This window comes from Tupaia chinensis, unplaced genomic scaffold (assembly GCF_000334495.1).
Source record: "Tupaia chinensis unplaced genomic scaffold, TupChi_1.0 Scaffold000513_1, whole genome shotgun sequence".
NCBI classification, from domain to species: Eukaryota; Metazoa; Chordata; class Mammalia; order Scandentia; family Tupaiidae; genus Tupaia; species Tupaia belangeri.
This window is the reverse complement of record NW_006160026.1, coordinates 1,674,729-1,688,620: the sequence shown is the minus strand read 5'-3', so window position 1 is coordinate 1,688,620 and position 13,892 is coordinate 1,674,729.

Genomic DNA, 13,892 nt, shown 5'->3' with positions numbered 1-13,892 from the left:
TTCCTGTGAAAGCTGAGGACATTCCTTCATTAGTTTTGCTTCCTGCTCTAGGCCTTATATGCTGGGTAATTTTTTTTTTTCTTTTGGAATGTCCATGGGCCAACTTCCTGTGCCTGAGGCTGCTGAGCGATAGAGTTTTATAAGCTCAGCCCACCTACACAACAGTGAGCCTGGGGACGGTGATGAATGAACAGAACAGAACTGCATAAACCATCCCTGAGTATTCTGGATACGAGTTCAAAGGAGAAGCTTCAAAGAGGTGCCCTGGAAGCAGCAGCTACAGAATTTAGAGTTTAGGGAGACTCCGTGAAGAGAAGGGAGATATGTTGCAATACTCTGCCCCTTGGATCTCAGTGCTGATCTTTCTAAAACTGCTGTTTCATGCACTTGTTGAGAGCCAGTGGTGTGTTGCACAGAGCTCTAGGTGCTAGATAGGTCAAGAAATGGCCCAAAACACTACTTAAATAGACTTACACAGAGATATATTAGTTCTTATAACTAAAGAATCAGGGTTGTCTAGCTTCAGGTAAGATTGGATCCAGGTTTTTAATATCTTTAGAATCTGTCTTTCTATCTCAGCACTGAATTTTCGCATTAGCTTTATTCTCACGCAGTCTTTTTACGCCCAGTAGCTGGTGGACACAGGCAGCTTCAGACTTATATTCTCTGAGTTCCATCTCATTTAAAAAAGGCCCTTTTCTGGGCTGACACACAGCACAGTGGTTAAGGGAGCCGAATCTCCATTGCTGACTATGGCTTGAATTCTGGCTCTGGTGCCTTGAAAAACCTGTTGGGCACATGAATGCTCATGCCCGGAAAGTCTGACAAGATAGAGAAATGAAGAAGAAACGATTGTGGAATAATAATGTCACAGGGGAGAATTTTCTCTCTTTGTCTCTCTCTCTCTCTGACCAATGCACATGCTGCCTGGTCCCACCAACAACAAAAGTATCTTTCTGAATGTTTCCAAAAAAATGTCCTAGGCCTGCTTTTTAGGGACGCAGAATAAATCTTTTGTTCCATCCTGAACCAGTCACCACTGATTGAATAACTAGGCCTGCTTCCTAGGTCCATCCACACTGAAGTTGAGGGATTATATTATTCTACCCTAATCATTTGGCCTGAAAGTGAAAGAACAGGAGAAAATTGAGTCCTATTGCAAGAAGAAAAGAAAATAATATTGAACTAAAAGCATTAAAAGTATACATTGATTTTTATAAATGAGAAAAGACTCAATGATAGAATTAATTAGCCCAAACTAACAGATATAGTAAGGTTTGTTGTTATTACTATTTTTTAATCACTCATAAATCTGAGTTTTATAACATTGAGACAAATGCACTCTTTATTGGTGTGATGTTTATATTCACTTTCTCACTCAAAAATTTTAAATGCACTTCAGTTGTGTTGCAGGCAGACTTCTGTGATGGTCCCCAGAAGCACTTACCACCTGGTATTTGTGCTTTTATACAGTTTTCTCAGCTTCAGTATGGGCTAAGCCTAGTGACTTGTTTTTAGCCAATAGAAATGGCAAAGGTGATAGGATGTTTGTTCTGCAATTTGGTTGTAAAAGGTCCCATCTTGCTTTCAGATGCTCTTTTTCTTATCAGTTTTGATGGAAAAACTGTTTTCTTGGTCAGGCTCACATGGTAAGGAACTGAGGGCTGCCTTCAGCTAACAGCTCGCAAGTAACAGAGGGCCTCTGTCCAACAACTTCTGCATGGGTGACAAAGAGCATATTTATTCATTTATTTATTTATTATACAGGGCCTGAAGGGAATAATACTAGACTAGAAACATAAACAATTATCTATTCAAATAAATGAAGTGAAAAGGTTGAATGATTAATAAATTTGCCCAACCTCATAGATTTAGTATGTTTATTATTATTATTATTATTATTATTATTTTAAAAATAACTGCTACGTGAAATTCTCCTGCCTCAGCCTCCTAAGTAGCTGGGACTATAGGAGCATACAACCACACCCAGCTAAAGGAACATATTCTTGATGGATAATTTATTCTTTGAATTCTAGGTTGGACTATTATCACTGCTTTCAAACACCTAAGATAATTTATCAGCCCAATACACCAAATTCTGATGTCACAATTTGGCCTGATTGCCTAGCAGCTTAGCAAGGCTTGAGAGAAGATACTGGCAGAAGAGCGAAGCTGCATGGATGTGATGAGGTTGAGAATAGAATATGCCAGATGCCATCAGATATATCCATATTTATGCTTACTCTTCATAAATAAACCATTCTAAGCGAAGAAACTGCCAATTGCCTATATTCTTTTTTATTTTTTGACAAAAATCTACAGATTTTGGAAAATACAAAACCTTGAATGATTTTATTTAATTTAAATCATTGCTTTGGACACTATACTTGCTTATTTTTCTTAGTGATAAAAAAAGGAAATCAATTTTGTACTTTAATCTGTATTGGGTTATAATCTCGTCCTAGAGAACAATTCACCAGTGGAGTAAAAGAGTAAGGGGAAGCAAGGAGAAGAGCTGTGAACTGCACCCTGAATTTCTAACGTAATGCCTCTGTGCTCTAGTAAGTCGTCAGATCTTCCTACTTAATATACTTCTGGCAATATCAAATGAGTGATAAATTCTGTCCCATTTTTTATGTCAAAAATATTTTGCCAGAAAATGAAAAAAAAGGGGAGATTTAATAGCAGTGCAGCTAAAGTCAAATTCATAAATAACGATCTTTTAAAAGGTGAGGCTTTCCTATTCCACATAAATGGCAAATCATTGCATTATTCATATTCAAGTTGATCATGTCTGAATTCTTAAGTTTTTCTATGGTTGGAGAAAAATTCTTGTCTGGATAATCTGTCTTGCTTAAAAGGCAACATTCAGATTCCTCTGGGAATCTGTGCTATTGGTTAATTTACTATGTTGTGAAAGACAGACTCAAATCATATGTCAATCGATTTCCCTTACTTACCCTACTAATGGTTATTAGGCATACTGTACAAAGAAATCTGTAGTTCTTACATGAAAATACTAGAAAAAAAATATCAGAAATTCCTATTTCGACTCTGAGATGATAAAACTAGCAAAAGAGAAAACATTAAAAATTCCTCAACTTAATAACTATAATTATTGGTCTAAATTCTACTTTTAAATTCTTAAACTCAGCAGCTTTTGTTGATTTTGGAGGGGGAGGGGAACACAAATGTTTAAACCACCAAAAACAGCTTGCATTCTCTTCATTCTGGGCTACCTCAAATTAGTGAAAAAGACAGAACGAGGAAACCAAAAAATTGTGTGGAACCTAGAGAAAGGCGGTGAGGTGAGAGGTTATTGAAGAGAACAAATTGCTCAGGGTTGACTGAAGGCGTATGAAGAACAGCCGAAAATGTAAAACCTGGTGTATTAAGGAAAAAGCTTACAATTAAGTGAAAAGAGGTGTGTTTTCATTTTTTTTTCTTTGAGAGATTTTTGCTATAGGGCGTGTGCGCTCGCCAGACAGAGAGAGACATAGAGACAGAAAGCGAGAAATTACCCCCCAGGGGGGATGGTCATGCCGCAATCCCTTCTCCTCCATTCTCCTCTCAGGATCTTGGGCACGCACGCACACGTGCCCAGCGTGAGTTTTAAGCCACCGGGTCTGGGACGTGAACCACAGTCGACTACGTGGGAGTCCAGTGACATAGCCATTACGCTAACTGCTGGTTCCCAAAAGAGGTGTGTTTTTAGCTTAAGGTTGGTATCTATTAGTTTTGTTATAGAGGCCTCAGTTTCTGTACATATCAACACATGTGTAAAGGGAAAACTTTTCTTATCTCCTTGATCATCTCTCAAGGCGAGTGACAGTCATTAATTTAAATGCATCCTGTAAACTCTAACTTGTGAGATACCACTGATATTGAGCATTTAGAAACAGTCCAGGTCATTATAGAGTATATAAGAAATAATGAATTTTATAATGCTTGGAAGCTGGGAGAAGTCATATCTGAAGAAGGGGGTATTGGATGATAACAGAGCAAGAATAGAAAACTCTAAAGTTTATAGAAATTTGGGCCATAGGTAACATTGTAAAACTGGATGTGTGAGACTGTGAACAGCACGTGACCTTCTCAAAGGAAACCACTTCTCAGTCTTATGCTATTACTACTATTCAAAAATCTCTGCCAGAATTTCCAGCCCTTCCAATTTTTCATGAAAAGCTCCAGATACAAATTTTTCATGAGATATAAACTGATCTTAAAATTTAAAGTTACTGGAGAGATAGGAACAGAAAATTAATATTACATAAAAGGCTAAATAAAATAGGCATTAATTATCTACATATAAGACAGGAAGACAGATCCTTGAAGGAAAAACAAGACACTCAGTTTAAGCATATATGCTAACATTAACCAATCAAGTATTATAAAATATTTCTGTGTCTCATATAGATTGAATAAAATGAAAAAAACAAATGAACAATAATAACAAAATACACTATCCTGATTTTATTTAGTTTATGCATGGTCCCTGCTTAATACACATCTTCTCTGGTCCATGTATCCTGTGTCTCTGTTGTATAAGGAAATCTTCAAAAAGTTCACAGAAAATGTGTATTATGAAAAACTATGCATGCACTTCAAAATAAACTTTTACTTCAATTAATTCCCCCACAAATTTTACAAAAAGTCTCTTTGTATTAAACTTTTGAATATTCTTTGCACGACAGATTTTTTTTTACTTTCTTGTGTTCTGTGTCTTCTGCATAAAGTACTTTTCTTAATATTCCATGCTAGAGATAAGAATTGTTCTTTAAAATCAAGCTCAAATGTAGCTGTCCCTATCATCGATTTTATGCTTTCTGCATATAATTCACTGTGTTCTGTACTTTTGTATTACTCGCTTTAATAGCATTTACTAAGTTGAGTGAAAATGTGAAAAGTATCTGTCTCAAAAACCTGGGTTTCTTATAACTAGTAACTGAAATGTTTAACCTGTGAGTACAGCACATATAGAGGTTACTCAAACTACATTGATTCCCCAGAAATATTTATTAAAAGAATAATAGAATTTTATTATCTAAGATACAAAAAATTGGAAAAAAATGTTGCCCGTTCATTTCTAACAAAAAGTAAAAGCTGAATAGAGTATAAGATCACAATTTTCCTTCAACTCAGTAATACCTGGAGCTAGACTGAGGCCACATAGATTAGAAATTCAAAGACCAGCAGATGGCATGGTGGTTAAGGCATTGTACTCTCACAAAGCCGACCACAGTTTGAGTTCTAGACCTGGTGGCACACATACATACAGTGTGTGTATGTGCATGCCAAAAATCTCAGGAGGAGGAGAATGAAGGGGAAGGGATTGTGGCATGACCTTACACCCTGGGGAATGATTTGATTTCTCGCTTTCTCTCTCACTGACTCTCTCCAGTGAGCATACACATATTATGACAAAAACCTAAAAAATAAAAACAAATCAAAACAAAACAAAAACAAATAAAAAGAAAAAGAAAAAGAAAGAAAGAAAAAGAAAAAAATAGAAAGTCAAAGGAGGACAGGTTCTTCCAAAGAAAGATGTGACCCAAACATTTATTCGCTAGTGGCAAAGTATGTTGAACATCATACAACTGAATTAATAACTCAAACAAAATAATAATTTTTATTTAGTTAGTTAGTTTTTAGCTATAGGGCATATACACTTGATGGAGACAGAAATAGATAGATAATAGATGATAGATAGATAGGTAGATGATAGATAAATCACTTCCCAGAGAGATAACCATGCTGCAATCCTTTCTCTCCCATTCTCCTCTTGAAATTTTGGGTGTGCATGCACATGCATCTAGCATGATTTTCAGTTTGAGTCCCAGATCCAGGGCTCAAACTGTGGACTTGGCAATGTGAGATCCAACTGTCTTAACCTCCACATCACTTCATGGTCTTCAGCTAAAATATTTTTAACAAATTACTAAAAACCAAGTATATGTTAGAGAGAACACAGAGTGCCTCTTGGAGCCAAGAGTAAAGAAATATTATTAATGCTATATACCAAGGTCTGCATTGTTCTAAACACACAAAGTACTATATTCAGTCAGAAATTGGAAGGTATACAACATAACAAGAAAAAAAATCAATAGATGAATTAATAGAACAAGATTCAGAGATGATCCAGATGTTGAACTATTCAAGAGGTAATTAAAAATAATAGTGATCAATATGTTAAATTTTCTAGAGGAAAAGATAACTGATATGCATAAACAGATGGAAAACTTCAGTAGAAACATGGAAACTATAATAGTGAGTCAAGTGAAAATTTTAGGAAAGAAATCAGCAAATAAGCAAAGCAGCAGAGATGAAAAATGCTTTGGAGAGATAAAATATGGCCAGAGAAAGAATCAGAGAGTGTGAAGAGCAATTAATAGAAATTATCCAAACTGGGGCCAGCAGGTGGCATGGTGGTTAAGGTGCTGGAGTTCCCACATGGCAGGCCATGGTTTGAGTCCCGGACCTGGTGGCTTGCTTTCTAACTCTCCCTCTCTCTTTCTTTGTCTTTCTCTGGCAAAACTCATGTGAAAAGTAATATTAACAATAATAATAATAAATAGATAATTCTTTAAAAAAAAAAGAAAAGAAATTATCTAAACTGTAGATGCACAAAGAGACATTGTGATTAGGGTGCTGGCTCTCATATGACTGATTCTGTAATTTGAATCCCAGACCTGGTGGCTTGAAAGATACTTCATGTGCTTGTGGATGCTTGCTGAAATTTTTAAGAGAATAATTAGTGAGAAGGAATTGTGGCGTGACCATCCCCCCAGGGAGTGATTTCTCACATTTGCCCTCTCCCTGTCTCTCTCTGGCAATTGCACATAACCTATAGCAGGAGGTGGGAAAGAAAAGAAAGAAATATAAAACAAAAAGAATAAAAAAGAAAAAGATATTACCCAAACTGAAAAATGACATAAAAAATAAAAATAAACAATAGCAACAAAATTAAAAAAAAAAAAAAAAAAGCAAATGATACCAACAAAAACAAAGCATTTGAGACCAGAGAGGGGAAATTTTAAAAGGTCTAGACAACCTAAATTGGAATTCCGGATGTATAGAAAAGTGAGGTGAGGGAGATAAGTATTTTTCAAAACTGATAAAAAACAAACAAACAAACAAACAAACAAACAAAAAAACCTCTCACCAAATCACAGTTTTAAGAAGCTAAAAATATGACAAGCAGGGTAATACCCCCTCCATAAAGAACACCAATAGAAACCATGTTGAAATATCTATAAACTAATATATATAAAAAAAAATTGAAGGAAGCTAAAGGAAAAAACACAATAAATATAAAGAAGCAAATTGATGAAATACAGCAGACTTATCATTGACACTATGAAAGCCAAAAGACAATGGAGCAGCATCTTGAAATTATTGGAAGGAGAAAAAAAAAAGATAAATGATTGGTTTATATCTATTGATCTTCCATACATAGAGATGGTCTCTGACTTATGATGGATCTACTTATATATTTTTTTCAACTTCATAATGATACAAAAGTAATACACATTCAGAAGTCATACTTCAAATCATAAATTTTGATCTTTCCTGAGAGTGGTGATATGTACTATGATGTAATTTTTTTTTTCACTTTTAGTATAGTATTCAATACATTTCATAAGATATTTACTCAAGTAAAATATAGGATTTTTAGATTATTTTGCCCAATTGCAAGCTAATGCAAGTGTCCTAAATAACTTTAAATTAGGCTAAGCTAAGTTATGATGTTTAGTAGGTTAGGAATATTTGATACATTTTCAATTTACAATATTTTCTACTTATGATGAGTTTCTTGGAGCATAACACCATTATAGTTGAGAGGCATTTGTATGTGTGTGTGTGTATATGCATGTGTATACACTATATCTATCTATCTATTTATCTATTTATCTATCATCTATCATTGTATTTAACTTTATTATTATTATTTAATTTGACCAGAGTGAGACAGAAAGAGGGAAAGTGAGAATACAAGTCACCAGGTCTGGGACTCAGACTGCAGTGAACTATATGGGAGTCCAGGGCCTTTAACCACCACACCACCTGCTGGTTCTATACAAATACATATTTAATGTACATATTATTTAATTTAAAATACATTTATATAAAACAAAGATTATAAAAAATTAAGCTTTGGTGTTAGAAGGTGGTGGTTAAGAACAGACTCTGACATGGCTGACTGAAATTTGAATTCTGGACCTGGTTGCTTACTTTCTCATTTTCTATCTCTCTCTCTCTCACATGCACACGCACACACACACTTGCTCTGTAGCAAATTAAGCTAATAATAATAATAATAATAATGATAAGTAGATAATTCTTAAAACATTAAAAAGATAAACAACTTCTACAATATCCTAGAGCTGAAAGAAATAATTAACAATAATTTCCACTAAAACTATATTAAAATAATTTTTTAGGTAAAAGATAAATGATACCAGGCAAGAACCTGAATGTTTATAGAAAGTGACAAAGATCTCATTAAATTTTAAACCAAAGGTAAATATGAAATATCTCATTTTAAATTGCTTTGAAGTTAATTAATTGACTAAATTGAGAATAGTAGTAATGTATTATGCATAGTGATATCCCCTCTTTTATTGCTGTTCATTGAAATTAAGGTGGAGGCAGCCACACATCATATTTTGTTCACTCTGTGCACCAGTAGAAATGGTATCATGTGCCTTGTTAAGGAGCAACCAGTGTAGCCTATGTTTGCCTGTGCCCACTAGAGCCACATCTGCTGTGGCTGAGGAGCATGATGCTAGAATGTAGAGAGTGGAGCCTGTGTGCTAATGCACTGGAGGTCCAGTAGACATAGGTGGTCTCTCCTTTGAAAACCTCTGAGAACTAGTGATTTCAGAGGAATAAGCAAAATTAAGATTTTCCACTGATAATTCAGCCTCCAGTCCACAAAGTCCTGTGGAAAGACAAGGGAGCAGGCCTCAGAAGACACCTTCATGGCTCATGAAAACTAGTGATTTCAGAGGAATAAGTGAAATGAAGATTTTCCACTGATAATTCAGCCTCCAGCCCACAAAGTCCTGTGGTAGGAGCTCCCTCAAGCCTTCTCTCTGCCTCTGTCTCTGTCTCTGTCTCTCTCTAACTCTGTCTCTGTCTTCTCATTTTTTTTTGTAATTTTTCCTTTTTAAAAAATTTTAAGTTGGGGCCAGCAGGTGGCATGGTGATTAAGATGTTGGAACTCCCACATGACTGACCATGGTTTGAGTCCTGGACCTGGCAGCTTGCTTTCTCATTCCCTCTCTTTCTCTGTCTTTCTCTGGCAAAACTCATGTGAAAAATAATATTAACAATAATAGAAAATAAATAAATAAATAATTCTTCAAAAAAAAATTAAGGTAAAGCATTTTCTCGGCTTACAGCCCCTCCTCTTCCTTTATCTTGTTAATAATCCCCTCTCCTCTTCCCAAACCAGGAGAGGTAAGGGAGCAGGCCTCAGAAGACACTTTGATGGCTCCTGAGAACTAGTGATTCATGCGGCACACAAGCATGCCATACGGTTTTCTTTTTTTTTGCTTTTTAAAAAATAATAATAATTTTTTAAAGGCTTTTCTTCTCTTTTTCTCTGTTTCTTGGTTGTTTTTGTTGCTGTTGTTTCTCTCTCTCTCTGTTTCCTTTTCTGCACACTCCTGGACACTCAGATTGAACTTCAAGTTTGGGAAGAAATATACTTTCCATCAGATGAAAAGAAATCACTGCAGGACCACAAGAAATATGGGAAACAAGAGAATACCTCTCCTCCCAGGGAAAAGTATAACTCCTCTTCATCCACAGACAGTTCAATGGAAATCATGGAAATGTCTGATAAAGAATTTAGAACATTCATAATGGTAAAGCTAACAGAGATGGAAGAGAAGTTTTTCCAGCACCATTTACTAAAGAGGTTTTCCTTTTCCAATGGATTGACTGGTATCCTTTGTCAAAAATCAGTTAACTGTAAGCTTTGAGGATTATTCCTGGAGTCTCTATTCTATTTCATTGGTCCACATGTCTTTCTTTGTGCCAGTACCATGCTCTTTTGATGATCACAGCTTTATAGTATATCTTGGGATCAGAGAGTAATATTCCTTCCACTCCATTATTGTTCAGGATTGCTTTGGCAATACGAGGTCTTTTATGATTCCAGACAAATTTTATGGTTGTCTTTTCTATATCTATGAAGAATTTCTCTGATTTTTAATTGGAATTGCATTAAATATGTAGATGAATTTGGATAGAATTGCAGTTTTGATTATTTTAATTCTTCCAATCCAGGAACATGGGACTTTTTATGTCACTTTCAATATGTTTTTTAAGATTTTCATAGATTTCTGTATAAAGGTCTTTGACTTCCTTAGTTAGGTTTATCCCTAGGTATCTTACACATTTTATGGCTATGGTGAAAGGGATTCCTTTCTTCAGCTCTACTTCATTCAACTTGTTGTTCATATATAGAAATGATATAGATTTTTGGATGTTGATTTTTGTATCCTGCCACTTTACTGTATTCACTTATTACTTCAAGAAATTTGCTTATGGACACCTTTGGGTCTTCTAAGTACACCATAATGTCATCTACAAATAATGATATTTTCAACTCTTCTTTGCCTATTTGAAAGCCTTTAATATTGTTCTCTTTTCTAATTGCATTAGCTAAGACTTCCAGCACTATATTAAAAAGCAGCGGAGAAAGGCAGCTTTACCTTGTACTAGTTTTTAGTCAAAAAACTTTGAGCCTTTTTCCATTCAGTATAATGTTAACTATGTTTTTCATAGATGGCTTTTATTGTGTTGAGAAATGACCCTTCTATACCAATCTTGCTGAGGGTCTTAATCATAGAAGGATGCTGTATCTTATTAAATGGTTTCTCTGTATCAATTGAAAAGACCATATGGTCATTATCTTTCTTTCTGTTAATACAGTGTATTACATCTATGGTCTTGCATATTTTGAATCACTTTTGCATTCCTGGGATAAAGCCTACCTGGTCGTGATCAATAATCTTTGTTATATGTTGTTGGATATGATTTGTGAGTATCTTGTTGAGAATTTTTGCATCTATATTCATCAATGATACGGGTCTTTAGTTTTCCTTTTTTGTCATGTCTGTATCTGTTTTGGGAATAAGAATGATCGAGGCTTTATAAAATGAATTTGGAAGATTTCCTTCCTTTTGAATCTTTAGAAATAATCTTAGTAGGATAGGGATTAACTCTTTCTTAAAAGTTTTGTAGAATTCAGAAGTGAAGCCATCTGGACCTGGACTTTTCCTTGTCAGGATGTTATTTCTTACTGATTCAATCTCCTGGCTTGTTATAGGTCTATTCAGTTTTTCTATGTCTTCCTGATTCAATCTTGGTAGATTATATGCTTCCAGGAATTTGTCCATCTCATCCAGGTTTTCTTGTTTATTGGCATGTAGTTGCTCATAGTATCCTCTAATGATATTTTGTATTTCTATTATGTCTGTTGTAATGTTGCCTGTTTCATCATGTATTTGATTTATCTGGTTTCTCTCTTCTTCATTAGCCTAGACAATGGTGTGTCAATCTTGTTAATCTTTTCAAAGAACCAGATTTGCTTTCATTTATTTTCTGTATGGTTTGTTTATTTTTTATTTGATTTATTTCTGCTTGATCCTTTATTATTTATTTTCACCTGGCATTATTATTATTTGTTGTTGTTGTTTTTCCAATTCCCTGAGGCATTATGTTAAGTTATGTATTTGCCATCTTTCCATCTTTTTCTTACGTGCACTAGTTGCTATGAATTTCCCTCTTATGACTGCTTTTGCCATGTTCCATAGATTATGGAAAATGGCATACTAATTATCTTTTGTTTCCATAAATTTTTTGATTTCAGATTTAATTTTTTCAGTTAGTGAAGAAGTCATTCAGAAGTAGGTTGTTCAGTTTCCACAAGTTCGTGTATTATTGAGGGTGTTTCTTGAAATTAATCTTGAGTTTAATTCCATCATGGTTAGAGAAGATGCTGGATATTGTTTCTATGTCTTTGAATCTGTTAAGGCTTGATTTGTGTCCTAACATATGGTCAATCTTTGAAAAGGTTCCATGGCAGGGTAAGAAAAATGTATAGTTTGTGGACTTGGGGTGGAAAGTTCTATAGATATCTATCAAGACCATTTAATTTATAGTGTCATCTTGGTCCTGTATAGGTGTTGATATCCACAACAATCATAGTGTTTCTCCCTATCTCTCCTTTTAGTTCCAGCAGTCTTTCCTTCACATGTTTAGGTGCTACTGAGTTGGTTGCATAGATATTTATAAGCGTTATGTCTTCTTGTTGGATTACCTCATGTACTATTATAGAATGTCCTTCTTTGTCTCTTCTTACAGTCTTTGATTTGAAGCCTATTTTGTCTGAAATCAATATCGCAACTCCAGCCCTTTTTTGATTTCCATTTGTATGGAATATATTTTTCCATCCCTTCAGTTTTAGTCTATGTATGTCTTTATTGATAAGGTGAGTTTCTTGTAGGCAACAGAGAGAGGGTTTCTGGTTTTTTTGTTTGTTTTTTTTTTTTTTTTTTTTTTTTTTTCATTTAGCCAGTCTGTGTCCCTTAATTGGAGGATTTAATCCACTGACATTCAATGTTATTATCGATATTTCTGGACCTGTTCCTATCATTAAGTGAGTCATTTTCTTGGTTGCTTTTTGTGCTCTTGTAACTGTCCATCTGACTTTTTAGCGTTTCTGGTATAGTACTCCCTTCAGAACCTTTTGAAGAGCTGGTCTGGAGTTGTTCAATTCCTTCAGATTTTGTTTATTCAAGAGTGTTTTTATCTTTTTTTCCCACATGAAAGATAATCTTGCTGGGTACAGTATCCTCAGTTGAAATTGTTTTTCATTCAACACTTTGACTATATTTCCCCATTCTTTCCTTGCCTGCATTGTTTCCACTGAGAGAGCCAACATTAACTTGATGGCGTGACCTGTGTAAGTAACTTGACGTTTTCCTCTTGCCAACTTTAGTATCTTGTCTTTGTCTTTTTTTTTTCCTTTTTTTTCCAATCTGTCTATGATGTGCCTTGGAGAGGATCTTCTTGGGTTGATCCTACTCAGGGTCCTATGTATTTCATGGGTCAAATGTCCACATTTGAATGCTTTTCTAGGTTTGGAAAGTTTTCTTCCAGGATTTCATGGACTAAATTATCAAAGCCCTTATTATTTTCTTCCTCTTCTGGGATACAAATTGTCCAGATGAGTATTCCTCGTATATTATCCTCATTTTTCTTGGTTGTTTTCTCAATCTTCTTGATCGCTCTTTCTAGGTCAGATGCTTTGTCTTCTACATTTGAGATTTGATCTTCTGCCTGATGTAATTTTCTTTTAATACTTTCAAGGGAGGTTTTGATTTCCTGCATCACATTCTTCAGCCCTAGAAATTCCATCTGGTTCATTTTTAAGGTGTCTATTCTTTCAAATCATGAAAGGACTTCCTTATCTCCTGGTGTTCAATTGTCTCTTTTTTCTTCTATCTCAGTTTGGTCACTACAAATACTCCGAATTGCTTAACAGACATGTTCACAATGTCCATTTTATTGACTGTGAGTGATGTGGGCTTGACGAGTACCCTTGGAAGAAAGGCATTTTGTTGGTTGCTCATATTTCTTAAGCCTCTGTGATTGTTCCTAGTCATCTGGTGATTTATACATTCCTTTCTAACTTATTTGAGGTATCTCTGAGTGTTAGAAGGTGTGCAGGATTATAAAATTGGTGATCTCTATTCTAGTTTGCCTACCTGTTGCTAACCAGTACCAAGCATTGTTGTCACTGGTCCTGGGTGACTCAAAGTCCTCCCTGTTTCTAAGGACTGGTGATCCTCCAAGTGACCTAAGAAGCTTCACCT